Here is a 15,928-nt window from a genome sequence, read left to right on the forward strand (position 1 = left end):
TATTTTGATAGCACATCTGCCGTCCGTGAGACTTCTAGCCAGTATACCTGTTTTAAATCCTACTACATTATTCGCGATAAGATTACGGGGGAAATATTCGCCTTTGTCAACATACATTTAAAATGAATTGATGATATCCAAGGACCATCTATACCGTATATAATAGTGTTATTTTCAAAATGGAATGTTAAAACTCATTTAGGCGAACCGATACCATTAAGCACACAAACACACCCTCACACACACACACACACCCTCACGCACACACAGGCCTATACTCAAACTATGAAGAACAAATCACTTTTTTATTCAATGGAAGAAAACCATAAAAGTCTAGGCGATTGGTGAAAAACTATTCAGAAAATGGTACAAGCATGAAAACTTGCACAAAGGTAGATTATTCTAATCATTTTGAGCAAGGGGTGCCAACGTGAGTTTACTAATATAGCAATGGTTACTAGGTAACATATTTACCTTAGTAACTGAGCTAAATTGGGCTTGAGGAACAGTTTCACAAGCAATTTGTCTCATAAATTTGAGTCTGTAGCATTATTTCTTTGTATCACAGCAGTTGATCGTTTGTTAAGATACCCTTTTCGATAACAACAATTGTTTATCATAGTTCAGATCATTATAATTTACTCAGAAGAGCTCAGAAATTAATTTTGGCCCATAGATTCCTTATGTGATGAATGTTTCCATAGGTAGACCCAATGAGCACCAAAGCAACGGTTGGTAGGTTAACATTTTTCTTCAGTAACCAATGCATATAGGGTATTTTCATGATTATAATTTTTATGAGCCACCACATCTTTTCTAATGTATAACTAACATATTAATCTCAACAACCCAGGAACATGTATACCATGTATACCTGCCCATGATAAGTACCAGTTGCTATAAGTAATATATTTTCTGCAACCGATTGTTAAAGGCCGTATGGTAACATTATCAATGTGTTTAAGAGGTAATAATACAAGTATGCTTAAAAACGTGAAACCTTGCATGCACAAATTAAACTACCGCATGATATGTTTTGAATTATTTAACGTTTTTTATATAGTGAGCGGTTATTTATTAATGTTTGCTATTACACCTAAATACTCATCATTGAATGATAAAAGACTTCATGTCAATATCTGAGCGATTGACAATAAAGGTAGAATGAATCGACACTTGTAACATCAAGAATTAAAAGTCTAGAAACTGTTGGCATACTAGAAATTTATGACTTTTTCCCAATTAATGTCTTTTAAGACCCTGTGTACCTATACAAATGCCCTTGGGAAGAATTCCACAAAATAAACATTAACGATAGGTCACACTTGTAGAAGAACGGTTACAAGAGCTCACCAGGAGGTCATGGGTTCTTACAACCTAAAAATCTCTGATCTTGGAGAGGTGAAAGAATGACCGCCAAGAATTGATTCAGACAACTAAGTTTTAAATCATTTCAAACACCATGAATCTCGCTAGAATGTAATTTCCAAATGAGTGCTTGCATGGATACCATTTTATCCCCTGCTAACAGTAGTCGGTCGCTAATTGAAAGGCCTTGATTTTACCCCTCCGTTTCGTAGCCTGAAGATCATAATATTCTCCATGCTGTTCCCGGACCTAATGCTACATGCAGGAGTAGGTTGGCGTGTCAGTTCCGTCTCTTGGATCAATCCTGCACAGCTCCGGCCGGGATCTATCATGAAGCGTAAGATCTTGCCATGTTGATTCAGTCCTGTCAGTTCCATTTCGAGGCATGATGGCCTGGATCCTGCGGCTATATGATCTATGACGATCCTGCAGAAGTTGATTTGGACCGGTCTGTTCTGTTTCCCGATATTTTGACCTTGATCAGTCCTGCAGCTCTGGGATCTATCATGACGAGAAAGATCTTGCCAGAGTTTATTTAGACCAGTCAGTTCCATTTCAAGGCATGTTGGCCTGGATCCTGTAGCTATATGATTGATCTATGACGACTCAATCCTGTAGAAGTTGATTTGGACCTGTCTGTCCTGTTTCAGGCTTGTTGGCCTGGATCCTGCAGCTCCGTGATCAATCATGACTTGAAAGCTCTTGCAGAAGTTGAATTTGAGCTGTCAGTTCCGATTGAAGGTGTTTTGACTGGGATCCTGCAGCTTCAAGATCTATCATGACTTAAAAGATCTTGCAGGACTATGCACAGCTCACTTTGTCACATACACATGTGAAGCACTTCACATGTAATACAGGATGGCTGGACGTGATCCATACTCGGCCACAGAACAGTAACATTCAGGTCTGATATGCTTCTTCCTTCCATGTGCCTCCAATACTTATTGGCATGTCCAAATCAGATAGAAATGATTCTGCTGATGGCACTATGATTTTGCCTCGCAATATAATTTACTTATGGGGAGAAATGTTTATTACACTTTGGACTGATGAAAAATTCATCTTCCAATCCAATAGGAACTTTTTGATGTATTCCTCTGTTGCCTCTAATATTCTTTATGGTAACCTGGGTAACTTCTATTTGTGAATGGTCATGGGATACGCGCTCAGTATTTTTATTACAAAAACATACAACTAGGTTAAAGTAAAGTAAGGAACCCTTTAACTGTTGGTTAAAAGGCACTTGCATGCAAAATGAATTGGGAATTTTATTAAAACAACAGTTGGCCGGTTTATATTTCATCCTGTTTGGTGGTTGGTTGATTTTTGTGTAAGAACTTGCGCCCGTCATAATTATAGCAAAACCTTACTGCGTGAATTTTACCAGAGAACATTATTTTATCTACGATTCATAAGCATTAGAACCCCCACCCTGGCTACGGCCCTGAGAACCTAACATCCATGGATTGCATGCGAAATGAAAACTATGAATCTCTTTGATCCTACAAGTTTACTCGTCTACAGAGTCTTTTACTTGTGAATACTACAAGTTGAAGTTGAAAGTCAAATTTTGTATCCAAGCCAAGTACTTGTATACCATGATCACACTCTTCCACCGGCACGGCCAACATCGGGATCCAGCTGGGTATAAACGAGAACTTGAAGGTCACTTATTAAGATCACACTGAGATGAGGGTGTGGGAACCAGTATAAGGGTGCGACGTTGCCCTCCTTCTTTAACTCTTGGTATACTTGGAGATCGACACACCCATGACCTTAACACATTCAGTAATGTGATTTGAAGAACATGATTTAAGGATATTAATGTCTTGTTCGGATGATCGGTAGATTCTGCACCTATAGTAACTGAGATGACAGTACGATTATGACTGAAATATTTTTGTAAGTTGCAAACTTTTCCTAAGCGAAAGGGTCGATTAAACCAATGATTTGATTGATTGATGTACTGATTGATTGATTGATTGATTGATTTAATGATTTATTTATTTATTTATTCATTCATTTAATTATTGATTATTAATTGACTGATTGCTTGCTTGCTTGATTGATTGATTTATTGATTGATTGAATGATTGATTGATTTAATGATTTATTTATTTATTCATTCATTCTTTCAATTATTGATTATTAATTGACAGATTGCTTGCTTGATTGATTGATTGATTGATTCATTCATTCATTCATTCAATTATTGATTATTAATTGACTGATTGCTTGATTGATTGACTGATTGATTGAATGATTTTTTTTTCTTATTTATTCATTCATTCAATTACTGATTATTGATTGACTGATTGCTTGATTGATTGATTGATTGATTGGGTTGGTTGATTATTTTACTTGAAAAAGGATGCCCCTCAAAAGAGGGACGCCCCTTTGGGCAGTGACACAAGTCAACCGACCGACGTGATTCTTTACAATATACTTTTTTTTTAAAGTAGAAACATAAAACATGAAATATTTCCATTGCGATATGATGATTTTTAAACCAAACGATAAAGTATATATGGCTCGGTGTTTATTTACGTGTGAAGTGAAGCTACGACAGTTTTAGGCCGACCAACTTTAAATTTGTCAAGAAATCAAATGTGTGCGGGGGGGGGGGGGGGGTAACCCTGCATGTTCACATATGGCATGTAAGTATCGCATTAAGAAGGGTTCGGATTCGCGGGCATCTTTGCCAATTAGAATAGAACAAAAGGAAATACACATTTTTCCTATATTTAGAAAGAATTTGGACAGATTTAAGAATTGTGTTAATTTCTATTTCATGAGTTTTATTTGATGAACTTCTACTATTCATTTTGATTTTTATGATCTATAATTTGGTAAATATGGACCACATTCCATCATATTATCATGGTAACATCCGTACAAAAAGATCAATTGATTTAGAAAACAAAAAATAATCAATTGTTATAGACCCGAACTACACATGTTAAATGATACATGTTGATTCAATGAATTTATTTTCTATGGAAATAAAGATATAAACCAAATATTGAATTTAATTAATAAATGCTTTAAAATGAATGCAGGAGAAGGTCATTACTACTGAACCTCATAAACTATTTTTTTAGGTAAATGATGTGTCATCTTGAATAAATTAATTACAATATCATCATACCAAAATGACCTTCATTCTTTCATATTCAACGTTTTAATTATATAGCGGTGTCTTTCTACTAACACTGCGGTTGTATATACCACATTCCTTTTGAATTAACGAAAAACTAGATAGGGGAAAAACAGAAGTGTTTGCCAAAATTGTTGAAGTCAATATTGCATATAAATCGTAAAATAAATATTTATTACAGTACAAGTTTTGTGGATAAAGATACATATATACTTGTTTAAAAAAAAATCGTGTTCATTGTCATATTCTGATCACCTTCAAAGATGTCATAATATTGATCTTCATTGTATTCCAACTCCATAATCTTGGGGTACAACACGCTGACAATATAGTAACAGACTTTTATTCATTTGAAAGAAATATAATCATTGACTGAATTTGTTCCGTTCAGTTTTATCACTGAGGATTTAAATTTTCATTAGATTTGAAATATTCTTTTTGCTTTATTATTTTGTTTATAAATCCTTGTTTTTCGTATATTTGTTTCAATGAATTTGCCTTTAATATTATTTGAAAATGACATGTCGTTAATTGCGCGGAGGTTAAAAGCTTATGAGGAACCATATACCAGTAAGCCTATATTCAATTTGGGAATTTATCCAAAATATGAGAAACTCTAGATATAATGACTCAACTTACAGCAAGGTGTATTGTGATTTCAACAATTATTTCCATTTGTTGTAATGTTGACACAATAATCGTAAGAATTATAGAGGGTTTTTTCTGTCAAGTTTAACGTCAAGCCATCATGACCTCAGTCAATGACGTTTCTCGGTCAGTAGACCTTAAAAGGTTTTGATGATAGACGAACACAAAGAGTCAAATTGTCATGTTATTGTCGGCAAAAGAATGCAATGAATGCAGAGATAGTTCAGAAGCGGGTCAGTGAATACTATTTCTTGCATCAATATCTCAAGTTCTCAACAGTATAGGACTATATACGTGTGAATGATTGAATGGTATTCACATTGTTATTTTTTTTATAAAAACTTTTCTTATTTATCATTGAATTTACTGTCATTGGATCTCTTTTTTGGGTATTTTCTTTTCGCATTGCAATGGTTACCTTCAATATCAGAAATTAATTTTATAGTAGTAGTATAGTAATTTTGATGTTGATTGTGTTGTAACTGAAGAAACAACAATGACAGTATAGCAACAACAGCAACGTAAATAGTATCAGAAAAATAGGATGTTAGTGTGTAGTAGTAGCAGTAGCAGCAGAAGTAGTAGTAGTAGTAGTAGTAGTAGTAGCATGCAGCAGCAGCAGCATCAGCAGCAGTAGTAGTAGTAGTAGTAGTAGTAGTAGTAGTAGTCGTAGTAGTAGTAGTAACGGTTGTAGTAGTAGTAGTAACGGTTGTAGTAGTAGTAGTAGTAGTAGTAGTAGTAGTAGTAGTAGTACTAAGTAGTATTGTGTTTGAAATTGACAGAAAGTGTGAAAATGAGATGAAATCACATTCTCCTGACGGGGTCATATCAAGGAGATAGGTGATATATCCTTGGTCTTAGTATTGTTTTGTTTAAAATTGACAGAAAGTGTGAAAATGAGATGAAATCACATTCTCCTGACGGGGTCATATCAAGGAGATAGGTGATATATCCTTGGTCTTAGTATTGTTTTGTTTAAAATTGACAGAAAGTGTGAAAATGAGATGAAATCACATTCTCCTGACGGGGTCATATCAAGGAGATAGGTGATATCTCCTTGGTCTTATTGATAGAATTCCTTACTAGACTCATATATCAACCAAATATAGATACACTTACCTCAGGCACAGTGCTCAGGGTTAAATCAAGTTGAGATAGAGAAAAAAAAAACCTGACGGAGAGTCGCTTGTCGTTTCATCTACTGTTCCTGCTTATCAAAATTCACAAATATATGACTTGTTTGACGGAGTCAAAACTTTCACATTAGGGGTTCTTGCTAAGATTTGGATAATGCGTACTTATATCTCGTCTTTGGGTATAGACATGGTTATCATCACCCAGTCACAAAATGGACTCACATCGAAGAGGAGAGCAATATATGCTATACAACGATCCGTCTGACTATAAACACCGCCACTACAAAAAGGTCCGGCAGGGTCACAAAACTACACCACCAACCCACGCAAATATGAATGGATTATGAAATCCCGCTATGAAATATTACTTGCCCACAAATATGTAATGTTATATCCTCTTTGGTTTTTGAGCGGTTCAGAAAAGCGAGCTCACGGAGACGAAGGAAGGGCTTCCGCCTCGCCGTGATGAAGTCTGTGAGCAGTGTACGAGGGGCGCAAGGGGGCGCAACGATGATGATGATGGTGGTGATGGTAGTGGTGGTGGTGGTGCTTGTGATAATGTAATAATGATGATGATGATGGTGGTGGTGATGATGATGGTGATGATGATGATGAAGATGAGGATGATGATGATGATAAATGATGATGATGGTGATGATGGTGATGATGATGATGATGGTGATGATGATGCTGATGATGGTGATGATGATGATAAGTGATGATGAATGACAGTGATGATAATAATGATGATGCTGATGATGATAATGTTGGTGGTATTGATGATGATTATAATTTTGATGAAATTGATGATGTTGATGATGATGAGGATGGTAATAAGTGATGATGATGATGATTATGATGATGAAGATTATGATAGTGATGATGGTGATGATTATGATGATAATTTGATGAAATTAATGATGATGATATGATGGTGGTGGTGGTGATAATTGCGGCGCTTGTGATGACGATCATGATAATGGTGATGTTGAGGATGATGATGATGATAACGATGATGATGATGATAATAATGATGGTGATGATGATGGTGATAACTTGATGAAATTGATGATGATGATGATGACGATGATGATGGTGGTGGTGGTGGTGGTGGTGGTAGTGGTGGTAATTGTGGCGCTTGTGATGACATCATGATGATAGTGATGATGAGGATGATGATAACGATGACGATGATGATGATGATGCTGATGATGATGATGGTATAATGGTGATGAGGATGACGATGACGATGATGATAATGACGATGATGATGATGATGATGATGATGATGATGATGATGATGATGATGACGACGATGTTGATGATGATGAGGATGATGATATATGATGATGATAAAAACGATTATGATTGTGATTTTGTAGGTGCTAAATAGGATTATTTTCCATGTTGATATGCAGGTTGTATGTACTCTACTAGCTAAAAGAAATACATACTGTGCAAGATTATCGACTGTACGTGTGAGGCGTGAGAGAGTCTAGTTCGCTGAGAAAAAGCTCTCTACAGTTGCCCACGTAAAGTGAATGGGTGGATGATTGTTTATATGGAAGCAGCGATTGAAAGGTCAAATTCATATCAAAGTCACAGAGGGATGATGCTTAAGGTGGTTCATAAAATAACGAAAAAATAAAAGACTTCCACACACGTTCACTTCTTGACAAGAATGATGACGTGAAATTGCTGTTTTCATGACAGTCAAATTATGAATGTGTATATAGTTAATCATTTTTTTTCGGCTTTAGCTAGTCATAGGTTCCTCTGTAAGGGTAAAGGCATAAAGCGAAGTATATATTCATGAAAAATAATTGTTAAAACTTCATGTTCTCTCTCTCACTCTCCCTGCCTCCCCATTTCTCTCTCTCTCTCTCTCTCTCTTTCTCTCCACCCCCTTCCCTCTCAAGACATTTGGTTTATTTATAATTTGATCTTAAAAGTAAATTGCCTATAGGCCTCTAAATGAACATTTCATGTTGAAAATGAGAGAAACTTGTCATAACAAATGAAATTATTGAAGCAGGTTTCAACTGAAACAACAAAATTATTACTTTATTATAAGTTTGGTTAAAAAGTAATTCATTCTGACCTTGTTTTATTATGCTGCAAAGCGTTTTGAGCCGTTCTGGGAAAAGCGCTATGTACAAACTCCTTAAAGGCCAAGTCCACCACAGGAAAATGTTGACTGGAATAAATAGAGAAAAATCAAACTAGCATAACGCTGAAAATTTCATCAAAATAAGATGTAAAATAAGAAAGTTATGACATTTTAAAGTTTCGTTTATTTTTCATTTATTATTTATGATGCCATCAGTCTCCTCATTTGCATACCGAGTAGAATGTGCATGTAACTGTTTTGAGAAATTAAGCGAAACTTGTACTTGTCCTTTAAAAGTAATCCACCACTTCGTTTTAAGAATAATGTGTTTTAGAATGACTATTTTTCTATGTCTGCTATGAAAACAAGGGAAATTTCATCCTGACAAAAGGTTTATTGTAAAAATAGCAGAAAAAACGATAACAAATATTTTTGAAGATTTGAGGAAAAACCATCAAAGATTTAAAAAAAAGTTATTAGAATTTTTAGGTTTTCATTTGTATAGTCATTTACGAGCAGCTGCTTCTTATGTTCTGTAAAGTATAAAATGCATAGATTTTTAAAGTTTTTTATATATTTTTTTTCTTTCAGAAGAAGGTTGTCGTAAACTTCCCCCTTTAAAATATAGCATAATTGTAAACAATTTAGAGAATGTTTGATATGTCGTAAATGAACACGATGAAATGCATGAATGTAGGTAAACATTTATCTTTAATTACATATCTATTTTCTTCTATTTTTTCTTCTACTTCGTTGGGCCATATCAGCAATGCTCCAGAGCTCAGAGGTGCATCGAGAGAAATGGACATGTCGAAGGTCATGTCAAACAATGGCTATTGTGCAATCAACCATAACAACAACACTGCAACAAAATTTACCAAGTTACAAAGGAATATTTACTTCATCCATACATGCTAGAATTTCTGTCTGAATCCCACATTTAAAAAAAAATATTTAATTTAAAAAGTTTAACATTTTTTTTACTCGCATAGAGAAAGGGAATGCATGCAACTACTTTACTTCTCCTCATTCTATAGCAACAACATAATGAACTATCCCTACTTTTCCTTCTATACTACTACTACTACTACTACTACTACTACTACTACTACTACTACTACTACTACTACTACTACTACTACTACTACTACTACTACTCCTACTACTCCTACTACTCCTACTACTACTACTCCTACTACTACTCCTACTCCGATCCTACTCCGATCCTACTCCTATACTACTATTACTACTACTACTACTACTGCTACTAATACTACTACTAATACTGCAAGTATACCACCGCCGCCGCCACCACCCATGGGCGGAAATCCTAGGGGGGACAGGGGGACGCGTCCCCCTACCAAAAATAGTAGGGGGGGCACAATATCAAAATGCCCCCTACTATTTTTCGTCATTTATGATGGAGAAATCGTTCACAAATAATGCATGTATTTAGGATTAAATGTCCTTACATTTTTGGTGAAAACCCTTTTTTTGGGGGGGGGGGCTTGTCAAATTTTCCAGCCCCTGGTCCCACCTACCTTTGGGGATAGATTTCCGCCCATGCCGCCACCACCACCACTAAAACACGGTGTTTCAGTATGTGTCATGTACAAAATAATGTAGACTTTTGAGAGAGAACTGGGACTTCTCGAGAAAAGTTGTATGTAGCTTACCGCAGATGGCACTTGACCTGTTCCACAAAGCCGACATGTAAGAGCTATTGGCATGATCTAAGGTCAGTCTTTAAAAGTTACTCTGTGCGTGACTCCATGACTTAATACTGGTGAAGGGCAAGCGACGAAAGCTTAAAGAATACTGGTACTAATCTCACAACGGGCATTTGCCCTCTCCATATTGTTCTTTGTCTAAAACATATTGAAGACCCGTGTGTCACGGACGTAGATAACCATTAAGGCTGATCATATTTTTTAAAATCATTTTATAGTTTCTAAGTATTTCTCGTGCTTATTATTGCCCTTTTCATAATTTTACTTGGATCCCCCACTCACGCCCTGTTCACAGCATGGGGGGGGGGGGTTACGTATCCCGCCCAAGCCATTCAATTCAATTCAATTGAATCCCCCCCCCCCCCGTATCGTTTGACATTTCAAGATAAGTACAGACCCATACAGGGCACCTTCACACACGAGTAAATCATTACCGTGCAATGCATTTTGGATAGGTGCAAGTAAAGGTCACGTGATTTTATTGAATGTAATAATTCATTAAAAAATCGGCAATATGCTTTCTTATGAATCTATGATACATCGAAATCTATAGAGGGGTTTATTTTAATGATTTTTTTTTTATAAGCTACTGGGGTGAATGTGAGACCGAGTCACTCGTGTGTGCCCTTTGTGACGCCGAGAAAGTACCCCATCTACTGTTCAAATACTGTCCAATGAAGAAACTTTTTGCACCAATAAAACTTAACTTATCAATGTAAAAAAAGATAGGAAAAGTGTGATTGGTCAATTATGTTAGTTATCTAAACTGCAGGAGGCATGGAAAATGGGTTTCGGTAGATAATCCTACCCCCCCCCCGTGCCTTGATGCCTTTGCCTATCGTATATTCGATAATCGATATATTCTGACATAAACAAAATTGATATCGATGTATGACAACTCTGTCAACTCTTAAAGGAGAATGGAACCATTGGAACAAGATAGCTTGTGTGAAAACAGAAAAATCAAAGAAACAGATCAACGAAAGTTTGAGAAAAATCGGACAAATAATGAAAAAGTTATGAGCATTTGAATATTGTGATCACTTATGCTATGGAGATAGCAAATTGGCAATGCGACAAAGATGTGTGATGTCACTTGTGAACAACTCTCCCCATTACTTTAGTATATATTTCACTTGAATTGCCTCTTTATCACATCTATCCATAAATCATACTGTTCTTTCTACATGGGGGCATGTAATACATATTTTTTAAGAATACATCATGGATAAAGAGTTTGTATCATCATAAGAAAAAGCAAAAATAGACATTTTGAGGGTATTTTAAAATCCACCAAAGGAAAAGTTGTTCATCAGTGACATCACACATCCTTGTCGCATTGCCAATGTGAGGATCTCCATAGCATTAGTGATTGTAATATTCAAATGCTCATAACTTTCTCACTATTTGTCCGATTTTTCTCAAACTTTCTTTATTCTTATTCTTTGATTTTTCTGTTTCTACACAAGCCTATTTGTTCCAAAGGTTTCATTCCCCTTTAATTGTAAAACAAGATGAGAGAATAGTCATTGGCGGATCCAGGGGGCGAACCGCCCTCCACCCACCATATTGGCGGCCAAAAAAAGGGGTATGATTATTTTTTGGGGGTAAATTCAGCACACGCTTCGCATTCGTTTTTATTTTATTTAGTGAGTTACGTTTGCTTTGCTCGTGATTTCAAATGGCCCTTAAAATATACAGTTGTAGATCAGTTTATAAATGCAAAAGAAACCCTATTAGACTAGATTCGTCCCTGTTGACCAACGGAATTAAAAGAAAGATGGAAATTTATATGAACACTTTGCTTTCTCAAGTCATTTTCAAATCAGAATCCTTTTAAAGTGTCTTTAAATGGTGATTTAATTAAATAGAGTAAAATTCACCGAGCAAAAATGCTAAAAATTTCATCAAAATCCTAATTAACAAAGTTATTGAATTTTTAAATTTGGCAATATTTTATAAAAACAGTTATCGATACGTCATGATTATCCCTACGATGGGTTGATGATGTCACATCCCCACTTTTTTTTTTTACTTAGGTTATTACAAGTCATGAAATCATATTATTTCATATATTTATTATGTTTTTTCATTCATTTCATTCATTTTTGTATGTATGATATGCCTCCCTTGTCATAGATTAAGCTGCAGCAATTAATATGACTATATTATAATGCACAAAATCATTTATCAATCTTTTATTTTTTTGCTGTCATTTATAGACTTTGTAAACTATTTCATCATTCACCAGTCTGACTAATACATAGGAGGATCCGGGGGGCCGCCCCCATTGGCTGAGCAAAAAAAAAGGTAAGAAAAAAAAGAAGGGAAAAGAGAGGAGAAAAAAAGAAGAGGAAAAATAAGAGGAGGAAGACGAGTGAATGAAATAATAGATGAGGGAAGGAATGGAAGGAAAAGATCTTTCATGTCACTATACAAAATTTTCGTTCGCGCTTTGCGCTCGCATTGTCAATAGGTGATTTGCATATCTTACTCATTATCGAGCTTAAAATATCAAGTTTTGAAGTTAATTTACAAAACATATTTCAGCTCGGAAATCGAACGTTCATTATTTTGATTGATTTATAAATTGATTTTTTAAAAGTGCTCTGTAAAAATGTCAGTTTTATGGCCTGAATAGTAACATTTTCTGCTCGCGTTACGCGCTCACAAAATTTGATATGTCAGGTACCTATTATTTTCGTGTATTCCATAAAGTTCTCAAAATATCCCTATTCAGGTATTTGATTGTCAAAACGTATCAGCTAGCGCTGCAAGCTGTATTTTGATTGGTGAGTTATGTATATCTCAATAGGCTATTAATTTTATAACCAACTACTTAATATCACCATTTCATGACAGTTTATAAAAAATTTCGACTCGCATTAATTGTTAAAAATATATTAACTCATGCATCCTATTCATAACTAAAAAAATGCTTCAAGGGATGGTCCGGGCTGACAATATTTATATTTAAATAGAGTAAAAATCACAAAGCAAAATGCTAAAAATTTCATCAAAATCGGATAACAACTAACGAAGTTATTGAATCTTAAAGTTTATCAATATTTTGTGAAAACAGTTATATGCACATCGTCATGAATATTCATTAGATGGGCTGATAATGTCACATTTCCACTTTCCTTTTCTTATGTTATTACATGAAATCATAAATGTTTCATTTTTTCATACATGTGTAAATGATGTGTCTCCATTATAATAACATTTTAATTGTAAACAAAAATACAATGAGAAAATGTTAGTCTTCAAACACTTTAAAAATAGAAAAAGTTGAGTGAGCGATCGCAGTAAAACAAGATAAACTTTCAGTTCTTTGATAAATAGAATTCATTAAACAAGTATCAAGATGTTCTTGCTGAATTGTAACCCTTTTTTTTTTACTTATGTATATGATTTATTATATTGCTGCTATTATTTATGTATATTGTGATTTGATTTTGAAGCAATAAAATCTATAATAGGCCCTAATTATTAAAAAAAAAATCAGTTGCTGCAATAAATAAATAATGCACTCGATCAGCTGTCAATCTGATGAACAGGCATAGTCCTCGTTGGATAAAAGTAAAGTAAGTAAGTAAAGTTCTAGTTCTTGGCCCATAGAATAATTTTGAATAAACCTAATTACAAAAATACAAAAGAACAAGTGGGGGATATGACATCATCAGCCCCCTTAATGAATACTCATGACGACATGCCTAGAATTGTTTCACCGGAATAATGCAAATCTTTTAATTTGTTATCCGATTTTGATAAATTTTTCAGCAGTTTTCTTTGTGAATTTGACTCTTTTTATTGAGATATAAATATTTCCAGCATGGACCATCCCTTTAAGGGTTCAGATTTCAGGCCATAATAGATTTCGCGCCATAATTAGGCTTATTAGATCATTAGATAAAAAAAACAAGATTTCAATTTCATAATTAAATTGTCCTTTTTTTCAGAATGGAATAGGCCTATCGACATGTTTCATCTCGCGCTTAGAAAGAGAATAGGAAGATAGTCATATGATGACAAAATGTCCTTAGAATGTCCCGGTCCATATCAGTATGTCAAACTCAAAGAAATAATAATGAAAAGTAGGCCTATCAGCTCTTTATTAAGTGCGATCCATATCCACCTCACAATTTTCATACTAAGTGCTTGAAATATATAGCTTAATTTGATTTTTTTTTCAGATTGGAGGATAAAATAGGCCCTATTTTAAGTTTGCGCTTCGCGCTTGCTTTGTTGATTTTCATTTAAAAAAATGTAGGCCTATTTAGAGCTAGTGCCGAGATTCTAGGTCTAAATCTGAAACACGCGTACGCATATTAAGATACGCAACTTAATTGTTCGTATTTATATGATTTTCCAGTTTCAGATCAGAATATCAAAAATTATTCGCTCGTGCTTAATTCGTACGTGCTCTCATCATTCCTTTCCGTTCACGATTACAAATTAGATTACTGTAAACATTGTTCAGCTCGCATTATTTGATTGTTGAATTATGTACGTCTTCATGGCTTCCTGTTTGCAGTTACATATCTTTTTCGCTTCGCGCTCGCAGTTGCATACACATCTTGTTCAGGATCATAAACATTGCCAGATATACATTTTTTTTAAGTTTAGCTCGCGCTTTGCGCTCGCAATATTTAGATTATGAGATAATTATATATTTATGTATGTCACTATTATATTACGGTACTATTTACCCCTTCAGAGAAACAAACAAAAATCAACTTCGAGCGGCCGATCGGGGATATGGCTGACAAAAATCCCCCCCCCCCCATCGGCGAAGGCTAGATCCGCCCCTGTAAAATATATAGTTTCCTTTAAAAAAGAAAGGAAGAAGAAAGTTACCAAGTTCCCATGATAGCTATGATAGGAAGAGTGCTTCTATGAACCAAACAAGGAAAGTTTTCATATCTGACAATTAAACCCTCCACGTACTGTCTATCAGAATTCGAACTTTTGGCGAAATACGAGGAAATAATTTCTAAAATCAGTTTCAAGAATGAATACTTCAGATGGCTAATGACTTGAATCCGCCAAGAGCAAAATTCATTCGTCGTTCAAGTCAATCAATCAGTCATTTGACCTACCCACCTGTACAAACTACAATGCTCCCCTTTTATCATCAACAATAAAAGCATTCCAAGTGAATAAGTCAGACTACAGCCGAAGCACTACCAGACATATATCCATCCGCAAATCTTGATGAAGTTTTTATGATTTCATTGCAATTTAAGGTATCTAAAATGGCAAAAATGGTGATAAAATTACAATTTTCTTGTCATTTTGTTTGAAAGATGCACATATGATAAATTACTTTATGTAAGGTTTGCGATTTGATATTGATATTTGAACTATATTCTTTATGCGCAGATTTTACGTCATTGATTGACAGGTTAGCGTTATCGAGCTTTGATTATACGTGCATTCATTTTTACAGAGATACCGTACAATTTATGCTACCCGTGGTTCCGTACCGTACCGTACTGTCGTACTGTCGTGTAAATTCAAATATTCATGTACAAGTACAGAACATACCACCAGATATCAGTGTGACAGCTGTGGACTATTCAACTTTCAAGGGTTTTAAAGCCCTAGCAGAAAGGTGAGTATTTGAAGTTATTTTGTTCGTGTAACATTTTTTCCTTAGAAATAGAATATGTACGGTACGGTAATGGGTTCACTGCTGTTGAGCATGTTGAGTGGAGATGTGCGGAGCCGGAGGAAAGCGCAGCGACAACGAATGCAAAATGACTTGAAAAAATGA

At 35.0% G+C, this 15,928-nt stretch overlaps 1 protein-coding gene across 2 annotated transcripts in view; it reads left to right on the forward strand.

Moving 5' to 3' along the window:
• Nucleotides 1-15,621: 15,621 nt before the first annotated feature.
• The window catches only part of LOC446202 (beta-catenin), a 53,338-nt gene continuing 53,031 nt past the window's right edge, over nucleotides 15,622-15,928 (forward strand). For both annotated transcript variants that reach the window (XM_041611369.1, XM_041611364.1), the window contains exon 1: nucleotides 15,622-15,766. The gene's annotated coding sequence lies outside the window, so the exon portion shown is untranslated. The remainder of the gene's footprint in view (nucleotides 15,767-15,928) is intronic.

The sequence above is a fragment of the Lytechinus variegatus genome, chromosome 1, assembly GCF_018143015.1.
Source record: "Lytechinus variegatus isolate NC3 chromosome 1, Lvar_3.0, whole genome shotgun sequence".
Classification (NCBI taxonomy): Eukaryota; Metazoa; Echinodermata; class Echinoidea; order Temnopleuroida; family Toxopneustidae; genus Lytechinus; species Lytechinus variegatus.